The sequence below is a fragment of the Sorex fumeus genome, unplaced genomic scaffold (assembly GCF_029834395.1).
Source record: "Sorex fumeus unplaced genomic scaffold, SorFum_2.1 ptg000042l, whole genome shotgun sequence".
In the NCBI taxonomy this organism is placed as follows: Eukaryota; Metazoa; Chordata; class Mammalia; order Eulipotyphla; family Soricidae; genus Sorex; species Sorex fumeus.
Window position 1 is genome coordinate 609,452 of NW_026606099.1, and position 12,725 is coordinate 622,176.

Genomic DNA, 12,725 nt, shown 5'->3' on the forward strand with positions numbered 1-12,725 from the left:
AAGCGGTACCTTTCCCCTGCTGCAGGGAAGGGGCCTGGCGGGGCTGCGGAAGCGCGCGAGGAACCTGTTCACCGCGTCGGGCCCCCGCGGAGCCCCGGCAGCTCGGCCTTGGGCTCCCTCTCCGGCACCCTCACCCCTGCTCGGAGTCCTCGGGACTCCCCCGGCCTCCCGGCTCTCCTTTGTGGAGGGGCTCTCCCGAGTCCTCCACTCCGCTGTAGAAGTTTCTGTCGCTTCTTCCTGGGCTCTGTTCCCTTCCTCCATCCGGATCCTTCCTGGTTCTCGCCCCTAGGAGACGCCACCCGCCTCCCCTCCCCCTCGCGGATTCATCACGACAGCCCTACCCGAGCGCCGGTCCTTCCCCGGTAGCTCCTGCCCCTTTAAGCGCAACCTCCCCGCCCCCCCCTCGCCGCCGCCGCCGCCGCCGCCGCCGCCGCCGCCGGCCCTGGGCTGGGGGAGGAGGCGCCGCCGCCGCCCGGCTCGGCCACCTGCGCCGCCGCCGCCGCCGCCCGCGGCCCGGCCCAGCTCCAGGTGAGGCCCGGCACTCACGTCCGGCCCCGGAGTCCCCAGGCGGCCGCCCCGGCAGGTCCCCGCCGGGGGTGGGGGTGGGGTGGGGGATCCCCGACCCTCCCCCGCGGGAGCTGCCTCTCGCGCTCCCCGCACCCCGGTGGCGCGACCTGCCCGCCCGTCCCTCCCCTGGCCTCTGCGCCGCGACCGGACCCGCAGGCTTCCCACGCCTCTCGGCCGGCCTCCCCCGGGTACCCCGAACCTCCTATTCTGGGCCCAGGATCTCCCCTCCCCCGCGCTGTCCTCGCCAGGAAGATCTCCCGCGGTCCGGGTTTCGCCTCCTCCCCTCCGGAACCGGCGCTTTCCCACGCCATCCTAACCTCCGGCGGGAGGGGGCATAACCGCCGCCCCGACTCCGCCGAGCCGGTCGACGCGGGCTGCAGTCACTCTCGGGCTCTGCCCCGCGGAGCCCCTCAAGTTGACTCGAGTCCCATCCCGGCTTGTCCCCGCAGCCCTCCTCTCCCGGAGTTGGGGCGGGGGGCGGGGGATCCCGATCTCAGCCGAGCATCCGCCCCGCCTGGGGAAAACCTTCCTTTTTTCAGGCGCGAGTCGCCCAGTCTAGGAATGCCCCGGCCCTAGGCGCCCGAAAACGGAGGGGGCACCCAGAAACCTATGATCCGCGGGCTTAAGGGACTGTTGGCGTGGGTGAGGGGCCGGGACTCCGTCTCTGGGCGGTGGAGGCGTGGGAAGGCCGCTTGCTCTATTCAGATGTTAAGGGAGTCCCCACCCCTTGGAGAAATTAGGGCTTTCTCCCTTCCTCTCCTGACGCGGCCCGGGAGAAGCCCGCCTGGGGAGTTGGAGCCAGGACTTTGTGATGAATAGAGAGGGCACACAGCGACGTGGAGGGGGGAAAAGGGGGTTGTTAGGGTCCTTTTGATGTGTTGTGAGAATCTAGCCTCCACAAAGTGTGTGTGTGTGTGTGTGTGTGTGTGTGTGTGTGTGTGTGTGTCTGTCTGTGTTGCAGTAACCTGGAGAAGGGAACCCTGTAAGTGGATGGGCTGTGGGCTGCCGGCCTTCTCCCTCTCCGGCTCTATTAGCCTATGAGCCGGTTTCACCAATGGGGGGAGGGAATTCTTTAGGATTCACCCTCCCCCCATCTCCATCGGGGTTTACCCCCCAAAGTCCAGCTGAGCCCCTAGCTTTGCCCCTTCTGCTCTTGCGCTCTCGTTTTCCATCCCAAACCCTACTCCCCGCCCGTGCAGAATTAGGAGACAGGTTGTATGGATTTACTTCATACCCTTCAGAGCCCTGGTCCTGGAGCTGGGAGGAATCTGGGGGCCAGGGGGAGGCAGATGGTATTCGGCAGTGGTGTTCAGGGTTGAATTCCAGGAGTAAGGGAAGGAAGAGTGTGAGAGAGCTGGAGAGGAGGATGCAAACGAGTCTCGGCTCCCTTGACTTTCTTCCCTGTCCCAGCCCCAGCCATCTGGCTCCAGAGGAGCCAGGCATGATGGCAGCTGACCCTAGAGTCCTGGTGTACATCGGGAGAGTGAGAAGGGGGAGCAGGTGCTAAGTTTTCCCTTCCTGTCCTCTTCATTTTCTGCCCGCTGACCTGGCCTCGCGTGTTCCCTAGGTGTATTCCCTAGGTGCTTTTCTCACAAGCTGCTTTAAAAACGACCATTTGCCCCTTCTCCCTTTCTAGTAGCTTCCTAAAAGGAGATGCGGTTGGTGATTGGCCACGTCTGATGGGATTGAGGAATGTTTGGGGACATATGGGGTCAGTCTGCCCTCTGTCGTCTGGATAGGGGGAGAAGCACAGCTGCTGCTTGGGGTAGCTTTTGGCAAGAAGCAGGCACCCAGCTGTTGGCATATTGGCTTCACCCCCATCCTTCCTCGAGGAGCAAGCAAGCCTGTGATTCGATGGGGGTCAGCAGGGCTCCCCCTTTATGTCGAAGGGGACTGTACTTTCTGCACCAGGAGGGAAGGAGGGAGGGATCCCGCCCCATTTCCCCCCCTAATACCAGGTAGGCCTTTCCTGTCCACACCTCCCGACTCCCAACTGCTCCACGCTGGGCTAGTCCTCGGGGTTGCCCTGGAGACTAGGCCTGGGGCTCGGAAGGGGTGGGGGACAGTCAGTGGGGCACAAGAGTAACCGGCTCTTCCGGAGCCTAGAGGAGCCGGCGGTGGGTGGGTGTGGGTGTGGGGGAGGGGCGTGGCCACACCCGTCTGACTGGCACAGGCCCCGCCCCGACGCGGCCTCGGCTCATCACTCGCCTGCCCTGCTCCGGGGGCGGGCGGTCGGTCGGAAGCGTCTCCCTCCTCTGCCCTGGAGAAGGGAAGAGAAAAAAGGTTACCCAGTCTGCTGCGGCCTCCTAGGAGCAGTTCCTTCAGCTGTCTTCCCTGCCTTTATTTCTTGGGAGGGTGCGTGGGGGCAAAGGGTAGGGCACGATTTAGATATTTGCTGAGTCCCTGCTTTCTCCAGAATGGAAAGACTACTTTGGGACCTGAAGGCTAGCTAAGGCAGTTACAGATTGCTGCTTTTTCCCCCGGGTGGCCTTTAAATTTATTATTTAGGCAAGAGGCGAGGAGTTTCATTTCTGCCTGCCCCTCCCTGGTGGTCCACTTTCCTTCCCCGAAGGCGACGATACCCACCCTCTCCACACCCTACCCCCAGCCGCCCCTCTTTCTGGCACACGCACACTTTGAGGTTTTGCTAAAGCTTGTTTCTCTCTTAGTCGTTCTCAGCCATTTGTAGTGAGGAGCGGGGTTTTTCTCAAATTCTGAAACAGTCGACCCTCCTCATGGGATGAGGGAATCCAATCTCGACTCATGGGATTTGGTGCTGTCCCCACCTAGTTTCCAGGCCTCTTCCCACCCCACGTCCCCAGAGGAAAAGGTATTTGTTGAACTCCCAACCTCCCAGTTTCTTTCCTTTTCCTTTTTTTTTTGGGGGGGGGGCGCTGGGTGTTGCTCAGGGGTTACTCCTGGTTCTGCACTCAGGAATCACTCCTGGCAGTGCTCCAGGTCCAAACAGGATGCCAGAGATCGAACCCAGGACAGTGGTGTGCAAGGCAACTGACCTACCTGATGTACTCTCTCTGGCCCTGTTCAGTTTCTTCATGCCCACTCTTTAGCCTTCAGAATACTCAGTTTGTAGAACTGCATTGAATTCAAGGGGCGGGGGGTGGGGCAGGAATGATCTTGAAGTCTGTACAAATTTGTTGAGTGTCAAGGGAAGGAAGCCTGATTACTAGTGTTTATCTGCTACTTGACCTTGAACACGTCGGCAAGCCTCGCTGGGCCTTAATATCTTCATCTGACAAACAAGAGAAGGTTGAACTAGACATTCTCTCAGTTCTAACGTCGTACCACACTGTCCCTCTTTAGAGGCCCTGCTATAGACATTTCAGTCCATTTCAAACCACTCCTGTTAGATTTTCAGGGTTTTCAGACTTTCAGAATTATACTGAGAGTTTCCCAGGTATAGGATAGGTGGGCGTTTGGGGTATTTAATCTGCTCTGTTTTCCTGGCTCATCCCTTGCACAGACTGGACCGGGTCTTGTCGGTTCCCAGAGCTAAGCCTCCTTTCCCACGCACAGGAATCTTACCGACTCCCAGCGCCCTGCAGATGCCGGGGAAGTGATCCAGGGAGGACCAGGCAGCCCCCACGGGACAGAGGTGAGTGGGCAGCAGATTGCCGCGCGAGCGCTTGCCTCGCCCCCAGTCCTTTTGCCAGGACCGAACTTTTCCCGACTAACCTTGCTGCTTCTGCTCTTCACTTTCCCAAAAGCCTCCCCACCACCCAGCTGGCGTTTGCGGAGAGCCACCTGGTTCCGCCCTAGAAATTTGGGCTAGTCTTTCAGGTTAACCTTGAGACCGTGGCACGCCTTTCAGTTTGCAGCGCGAAGCAGGAAGGACTCTCGCCCACAATGGGACACGCACGATGCGGAGGGAGCGGCCGTGAAGCTGCGGCGCTAGGACCCAGATCCGGGTCGGGGAGTCCGGCCCGCGGGCACTAGGACCCGGCGGCGGAGGCCGCGGAGGGCGGCTCTCTCCGGCCGCAGCTTCCCCGCCCCCTCCGGCTCCGGCTCCCTCCTCCCCCGCCGGCCATGTTGGCTCCGCTCGGGCCCCGCGGTTGAGCCGCGTCCCCCTCCCCCCTCCCGGACCCCAGACCCCCTCCCCCGCGGTCCCCTCCCCTGCTGGCGCCCGGAGCGCGGCCATGTGAACCGCCCGTCCCCCGGGGAGAGACAAGCCCCGCGCCAGGTGGAGCCGCCGCCGCCTCAGGTCTGTCGGGGCCGGGGCTGGGGGCCTGAGGGGAGGGCGCCCCGCGTTCGCCGAGGCTCCCCTCGGGCGCTGGGCGCTCCGCCGCCCGGAGCCCGCCGGGGCGGAGAGGCCGGCCCGAGCCCGTCTGCCGCGGAGCTGCCGCCCGCGGTGGGGGCTGAGCGGAGGAAGGGGCTCGGGCTCGGGGCTGCCGGGACCCGGGACGGGACGGCGGGGGCGGGCGAGCGGCGAGGGCTCCCGGCGGCGGCGGCGGAGAAGCCGCCTGGCTGCGGAGACGACTCCGGCGGGGACTCGGGGTGGAATCCCCGGGGGGGGTGGGGGTGGGTGAGGGGGTTCCCTGGGCCGGGGTGAGCCGCGCAGCGGCGTGTGGGGATGGGGGCGAGTGGCGGCGGAGAGGCGCGGGGGCCCCGGGGTGCCTCCCCGGGCCGCAGGGATGCCTGGCGGGGGCCGAGCCTGACGCGGGGCCCTCGCGTCCCGGGAGGTTCCCCCGCTCCGGGGATGGGGGTTGGTATGGCTGCGCCTGAGGCGGCCGCATTGTAGCCGAGCTGTGGCACGGAAGGCCAGAATAAAGAGGGGATCACTTGCCAGGGGGATCCCTTACCCGGGGATCCCCGTTTTGTGGCGGAAAAGAGGATCCCGCATTCTCCGTTGCCGACGCTCCCAGTTTCCAGGGGAGGACACCGCCAGGAGTCCTCCTTTGTAGCGTTTATTGGAGGGACATTTGCATCCTTGGGGGGGGCGACGGTTTCCACCTCCATCTGTACACAAACAGCCCCTCCCCCAGGCCTCCCGCAGGAAGTGGCCGGGAAATGGCAGCTGTGCGTTTGCTGCTACGTCTCTTGTTTTGAAATGTCCATTTTAATCAGATTTGGTTTCATTTTCTTGGGCCGCCTGGGCAAGCGTGGATTCTGCCAGCCCTGTGGTCTAAGAGTTCTTTTCGTTGGATTATTCCTTCCCTTCCCCCCCCAGCCCCCCCACCTCCCAATTAAATTTGTCAGGTGGAAGTCGCTGCAGTTGACTCACTGATCCTGATCTCCCCTTCCTGAGTGTCTCAGTCCCTGTCTGGATTCTTTTCCCCTTCAGCTAGAGGTCATAGAGAAGCAAACTCAGTTATCCACCAATAGGGCTTCACTTGCAAATTTCCCCAATGTGGAGAGCTAGCTCTGGCTTAGGATCTTTTGTGCTATATTGAGTGGTTTGGAGGATCCCGTTTTAATGTATTCTTAACGCTGAAAGTTTTTTGTTTTGCTGAACCCCCCCCCCCCCCAAGCTTGTTAGGGGAAGGGTAGATTCCAAGATGTGGGGAGGGAAGCTGATGGGACAATTTAGCTGTAATTTGGGAATGGTGTGTTGCACAGTGAAGGTGTATCGCAAGTTTGTTCCTCACTGGTAATTCTAGCCTAAGGTAGCTCTTGTGGGCCCAGAACGGTTGACTTTCTGCCAAATGATTAGAAGAGTTACCTGTCTTAAGACTTACTCATTAGTCTATATGAGACTTTTCTCACCTTATTTTGAAGAGTATGTTTTCCCTGCTCTTTGAGAATTCATGGATCCAGGTTTTATTTCTTTCGCCAGGTAATGCTCAGATTTCTGTTGCAGCATGCTTGGATGGACTATATGTACTGTGTCCCCAGGCACAGTGTTAGACACTGGATTTGATAGGAAATGAGTTGGCCATAGCATTTCATATCTTGAGAGATGGTTTTAGCATTTCATATCTTGAGAACTCATCTGGATTATCCAAAACTGCTTCAGCTTGGTTCCCAGTTTCACTATACTGTTCTCCCCTCCCTGAATTAGAAACTTCTACAATAAATGTCCAGGATAGGAGTATGCATGATAATGAGAGAGGAGCATCACCATTTTGAATTAGTATTATTACTTTTTCCCTGGAGCTATTGGGGTTCATCGTCTGGAAACAGTCCGTCTGATGTGATTATCCTTTTTCTTGCTCTTGTCATGAACTGGTTTGTTCCTTTGAGTTACTTTGTGCTTGGGTTGGTCTGACATTGATTTTACCATTATTTTTCTTCAACTCTTTTTTACCTAAATTGGAACCTGACAATATTTATTTTTCCTGTTGGGGATTAAAGTAAAAAAATTGAAAGAATTTTTTCCCCTCATTGGATAGGAAATTTTTCAAAGAAATCAAAGTTGTCTCTCAAAACATAGATGCTGACTTCATTTGATATATGATTGATCAGAAGAGCAAACTTTGCTTTCTGGTAAAACGTATGCATTTTTTTCTCAAGTGATTTTTTGGGTATGCAGGGGTGGAGGGGTGGGGAGTAGGGTTTAGGGCCATACTTAGCTGTTCTCAGGGCTTAGCTGTTATCTCCTGGCTCTGCTTAGGGATCACTCCTGGCAGTGTTTTGAGAACCAAATGTGGTAATGAGGGTCGAACTTAATAAGCCACCTGCCAGGTAAGTGCTTTATCCGCTATACTGTCTCCAAGCTCATCAATTGGGGACTTAGGGATAAGGGGTGCATGGGCTGCACCAGGAGGTGCTTAGGGCCTATTCCTGGCTCTTTGCTCAGGAGTAATCCCTGGCAGTGCTTTGGGGACAATATACAGTGCCAGGGATTTGAACCAACAGTATCTGGATGCAAGGCCTAACCTAACCCCCTGTACTGTCTCTCTAGTCCAGAATTGAATTTCTTAATATTTACTGATTTTTTTTTAATTACCCTCTACTTCAAGGGGAAAAAATTGAGATACACAGAACATTCTTCGGATTGACCTCAGAGCCAGTCAAATCTAGGCTGCCTTGTGAGAGGCTCATCTTGCAGTCCTGTGGTTCTAGAATCAGGTGTTCCCAAGAGAGAAGCAAACTTGTTAGGGTTACTTGACTTGCTCCCATTGATCTTTCTTGCCACCTCTGAAGAGGTCTGCTTTATTCTTCTACTGTTAAAATAGTATGAAAGTTAGTCAGGTAACTGGTGTGATGTTTGGCCTTGTGTGAGATACATATAGTGAGGCAATGATGCCAGAGTTTTAATGTCTTGGGACATAGATTGAAATACAAAATGCAAAAGTATTTTCTGAGGTAAATAGCCTTCCTGGTTGTTTTTTTATGCCATACCTGTAGTACTCAGGGCTTACTTCTGGCTCTTAGTGACCACTTCAGGCAGGATTTGGGGGACGATACGACTGCCATGGATTGGAGCTAGGTCAGTGGTGTGCAAGAGAGGTTCCCTTCCCACTCTACTATCTTTCTGGCCCCTAGTAATTTTTGAAGTTTATAAAATTCTGCAAAACAAAAAACCCTACTTGTTTATTTTTGGTTTGGGGATCCAGGGATACTCGGGCTATTCCTGGCTCTGCTTTGGCATCGCACTGTTGTTTTGTTTTGTTTGTTTGTTTTGCTTTTTTTTGCTTTTTTTGGGTCACACCCGGCAATGCACAGGGGTTATTCCTGTCTCTGCACTCAGGAATTACTCCTGGCAGGTGCTCAGGGGACCATATGGGATGCTGGAAATTGAACTCAGGTCGGCCGCGGTGCAAGGCAAATGCCCTACCCGCTGTGCTATCGCTCTGGCCCCTTGGCTCTGCTTTGGAGAGATCCCTGGTGGTGCTTGAGGGATGACCATTCATGATTCTGCGCATTGAACCAGGGTTAGACACATGGAAGGTAAATACTTCATGTTTCATCTCTCTGCGCACTGTCCCTCTCACCCCCCCCCCCCAAAAAAAATAAAAGACCTGTTCTTTGGTTACTGGCAGTAGGTCTGGCATAGTGTTTTGTCCTTCTAGTCATAGAGAATTTAAGGGAACATTTTACAGATGTAAATATAACTTTCCTAAAAATTCATCAAAAAACTAAAACATGAGACTCCCTTAAGAGGTCAGTACGGGGCCCAAGCAATAGTAGAGCAGGTAGGGTGTTTGCCTTACACACACTTGGATTTGATCCCTGACATCCTGTACCATATGGCCCCCAAGCCTCTCCTGGAGTTATTTCTGAGTGCAAACCAAGGAGTAACCCTGTATCTGAGAGTGGCCCCACACCAAAAACAAGAGAGATAGATGGTCTCATTTTCTCTCTGCAACTGCCCCTCCCCCCAGCTTGCTTATTTTATTTATTTATTTGGCTTTTTGGGTCACACCTGGGGGCGATGCCCAGGGGTTACTCCTGGCTTTATACTCAGGAATTACTCCTGGCTGTGCTCAGGGGACCATATGGGATGCTGGGAATCAAACCCAGATTGGCCGCGTGCAAGGCAAATGCCCTGCTGTACTATTGCTCCAGCCCCCCAGCTTCCTTCAATGAATAAAGGAACTCCATCTATAGTTCCTTGAGCTGTATATTCAGCACAGCTTACCTTCCAGCCCTTTGAGCTATCTCCCTGACCCCAGTTTATTTGGTATCTTTAAAGTTTATTTGTGTTTTGTGCCACACCCAACTATGCTCAGGGCTTACTCCTAACACTGGGCTCAGGGATCACTCTTGGCAGCGCTTGAGGAGGTGAACATATGTAGTATTGGTATTGAATCTGGGTCATCCATGGAAGGCAAGTGCCTTATCTGCTGTACTGTTTTCCAGTCCCTGAATGCAATTTTTTGTTTCGTTTTTATACTTTTATAATGTTTAGGTTTGGGGCCACACCCAGCTGTGCTCAGGGATTACTCCTGGTTCTGTGCTCTGGGTGGGTTGTATGAATTATATGGGGTGCCCGGGATGGAACCTGGGTCAGCTACATGCAAGGCAAGTACCTTAATTCCTGTGCTGCATCTTTGGTCCTCTAAATGGGATTTAATCAGCCTGCTCAGGTCAGGTTTCTTTGGGGAAAGAGAGATCTTTCTTGAAGGAATGGGTGAAAGCCTTAATTGTTAAAAGTTGAAATTCTTGGAGCCAGATAGATGGCTCAAGGGGCTGAGTATGTGCAAAGCATGCTTTTATGTATAGGAGGCCTGGGTTATATCCCCAGTATCAAATGATCCCCAAGCTCCACTGGGAATGACCCCTGAGCACTGTCACTGTCAGGTATCCACGCCCCCACCCCCTGCAAAACAAAACAAATGAAATTCTGAGAGACATTCAGGTCTAAAAGAAGGAAATAATTTTGTTAAAACCTAGGGGACTTTGGCTTTTAAGGGTCCTGCAATTTCATATACATTTCCAGATTCTGACTAAAGTCACCAGAATTATGGCAGAAAGCCTAATGTAGGCTGTTATATGAGTCCTTTATTTAGTCAACAAATAATTTTTGTTTGTTTTGGTTTGGGGAGGGTCATACCTGTTGTTGCTCAGGTTTTACTCCTGGCTCTGACACTGTGTTTGGGAGTTGCTCTCCTGGCAGTGCTCAGGGAAACATGTAGAGTCGGGATTGAACTCTGGTCCTGCATAGAAAGCCCAGAGAGAAAATATGCTCTGGATCATTGAATTATCTCCTCATCCCAGTCAACAAATTCTTTAGTTCTTAGGGTTCTGTACTTGTGAATCAGTTCTGGAGGTGCTCTGGGGATTTTATGGGGGTACTGGGGAATCTAACCCAGCAACCATGTGCAGTGCAAGCACCTTACCTACTGTACTCTCTCTCTGGCCCCCAGTTAACAAATACTTAAGACCTAGTAGCTCACTATTACTACTGCTAGGTAGCTGCAGTGCTCGGTTAATTAAGCAAAATATTTTATTAAGTTATACTTTTAACTTTTTGGGGGGAGGTCACACCCAGCGATGCACAGGGGTTCTTCCTGGCTTTGCACTCAGGAATTACTCCTGGCAGTGTTTAGGGGACCATATGGAATGCTGAAGCTCGAACTCAGGTCGGCTGTGTGGAAGGCAAACTCCGGACCCACTGTGCTATCGCTCCAGCCCTTTTAAGTTAGACATTTAAGTCTGTTGCCTCTTCTATGTTCTCAATACTTCCCAGTTTCCCCAGGCCTTATTTTCTCCTAGGGTGCGCCTACCCCAAGATTTGAAATCTTCCTCTAAAGTTTTCGTCTCAGAAGAATGAAACTCAATTTCTGTTTCTGATAATATTAGGGGCAAAACCCACAATCTTAAGCCACTAGTGGCAAAAAAGGTATATTTGTACCTTGGGTACTGTGCTTGCCTTGCATGTGACGGACGTAGATTTGATCCCCATTCTATATGGTCCCCTCAGCACTGCCAGGAGTTTAAGTCTTGGAGTGCAGAGTCAAGAATAACCCTTCATTAATTTGTATAATCTATGGGTTTAACAAATACTTCTTTTGGGTCTTCTATGTACTTAGAACTAAATTCAGTGCTAGAGACATGGTAGAAATTAATATTTGGTTGATGTTTCAGAATCAAAACTATTTAATATCTGGCTCAGATAATTTGTTGTGGGTTTCTTATTTATTATAGGACCGTTTGTTTGAACTGACATCAGTAACATACTTTTTGACATTGTTAGGTGGCCTGTGAAATCACTCAGTTGCAAACTCTTATAGTTGAGTACAGAGGGTAAATCCAAAGATGTGTAGAATTGAGAAATATTCTTCATAATATTCATGTGTATATGTGTGTGTGCGCGGTACTGAGGATAAAACCCAGATGATCAAACCCAGGGCCTCTCACATGCAAGCAAGTGTTTTACCACCGATCTCTTATCTCTGGCCCTCACAATTATTATAGGACTAACAGTGATATGATTAATTTACTATACAGACCCATTTGCTCTTTGTTTTGGGGCTGTCTGTGAGGCTTAGGGTTTATTCCAGTGAGATGCATGGGTGTGCTTGGAAACCAGGTGGTGCTTAGAATTGAACACAGGGCTTTTGCATGGGCTCTGTTCCTTAAGTCCAGTTCACATTATCTTCTGCTTTTCAGTGAAGATGAACATTTGAAGTCTAACTCTATTCCTTCCAAGAAAAAAAAGTGAGAGAGATACCTACTTACGGGATTTTGTTATATTTGAAGAACAAACTACGGGGCTTCCAGTGTTCAGCTGGATGTGTTCAGCTAAAGTGTTTCTGGGGTTAGTCTCAGAGGTCTGAATGTTAGGAACGGTTTAGGCAGCTGCATCAGTGCTAGGATCTGTAATATTTCATTACTTTGTGCATTGTCAGCCTTTTTCTGTTAAAACCGTGTCACAGTTTCACCGAGTATCTCTTCAATTATGCCTGAGAGAAAAGCAGGCTATTTGGCCATGTGGTAGGGGCTTTACTGCTCAGGGCTTAAGGGGCAATGTCCTTTAACTCTTACAAATGAAGCATAAAGGCTCTTAAGAGATCCATTTACATACTACTGGGACTGTGCTGGGTGCTGTCCTGGTTTCTACTTCCTGGTTATGAGAGCTGTCAGCTAGTCTGGGGGTTGGGCAGTGCTGATTTCTTTTTTCATTTGGCCAAAATCCTATTAGTTCAAAGGGAGACACTTTCCTTTCATTACTGTTCTTACGAGCTCTTGATGGGAGGGCATAATTTACCTTTAGGCTTTATTGTGAAAAGCATGGTAGGAAGGTTAAAATAAAATTATACTGGGTTTATTGCTGACAGGAACTGTCCACATTTTCTTTGCATTCCCATACTGTGATTCTCTGTTTGAATGATGTATGAAATTAGAGTGAGTGGTGTATAAGGAAATCTGACTGGAAGGATCATTCTTAGTTTTGTGTTTCCCTTACAGGTAATGGTTTTAAATGATGTTTTATTATATTTCAGTTTTGGACCTGATTATCTTGAGAATAAAAGCAGTCCTTGCCGTAATAATAACAACCAACATTTACTGAGTGCTTGCTGGATGACAGATACTCTGCTAGGTCCTTTATATGATTTTCTAATTCTGACAAGCCCAGGAGGCGCATACTAAAATTTTTACTCAGTGACATTAAGTATATTGTAGGACTACTACCAAGGTCACCTACCTTTGGTAGTAGGCATGGGATTTGAACTGAGGACCCACTGTATGCCCTAATCTTACTAAACTGTACAAAGCATATTTTATGTGTCTAGGAAGCTTCCTATAAATAAAGT

The 12,725-nt window shown here is 52.0% G+C and overlaps 1 protein-coding gene across 1 annotated transcript in view; it reads left to right on the forward strand.

The window, feature by feature from the left end:
* Window positions 1-477: 477 nt before the first annotated feature.
* Window positions 478-12,725, forward strand: part of BAZ2A (bromodomain adjacent to zinc finger domain 2A) — a 41,193-nt gene continuing 28,945 nt past the window's right edge. Inside the window, exons 1-2 of the mRNA XM_056119928.1 lie at window positions 478-528; window positions 4,102-4,180. The gene's annotated coding sequence lies outside the window, so the exon portion shown is untranslated. The remainder of the gene's footprint in view (window positions 529-4,101; window positions 4,181-12,725) is intronic.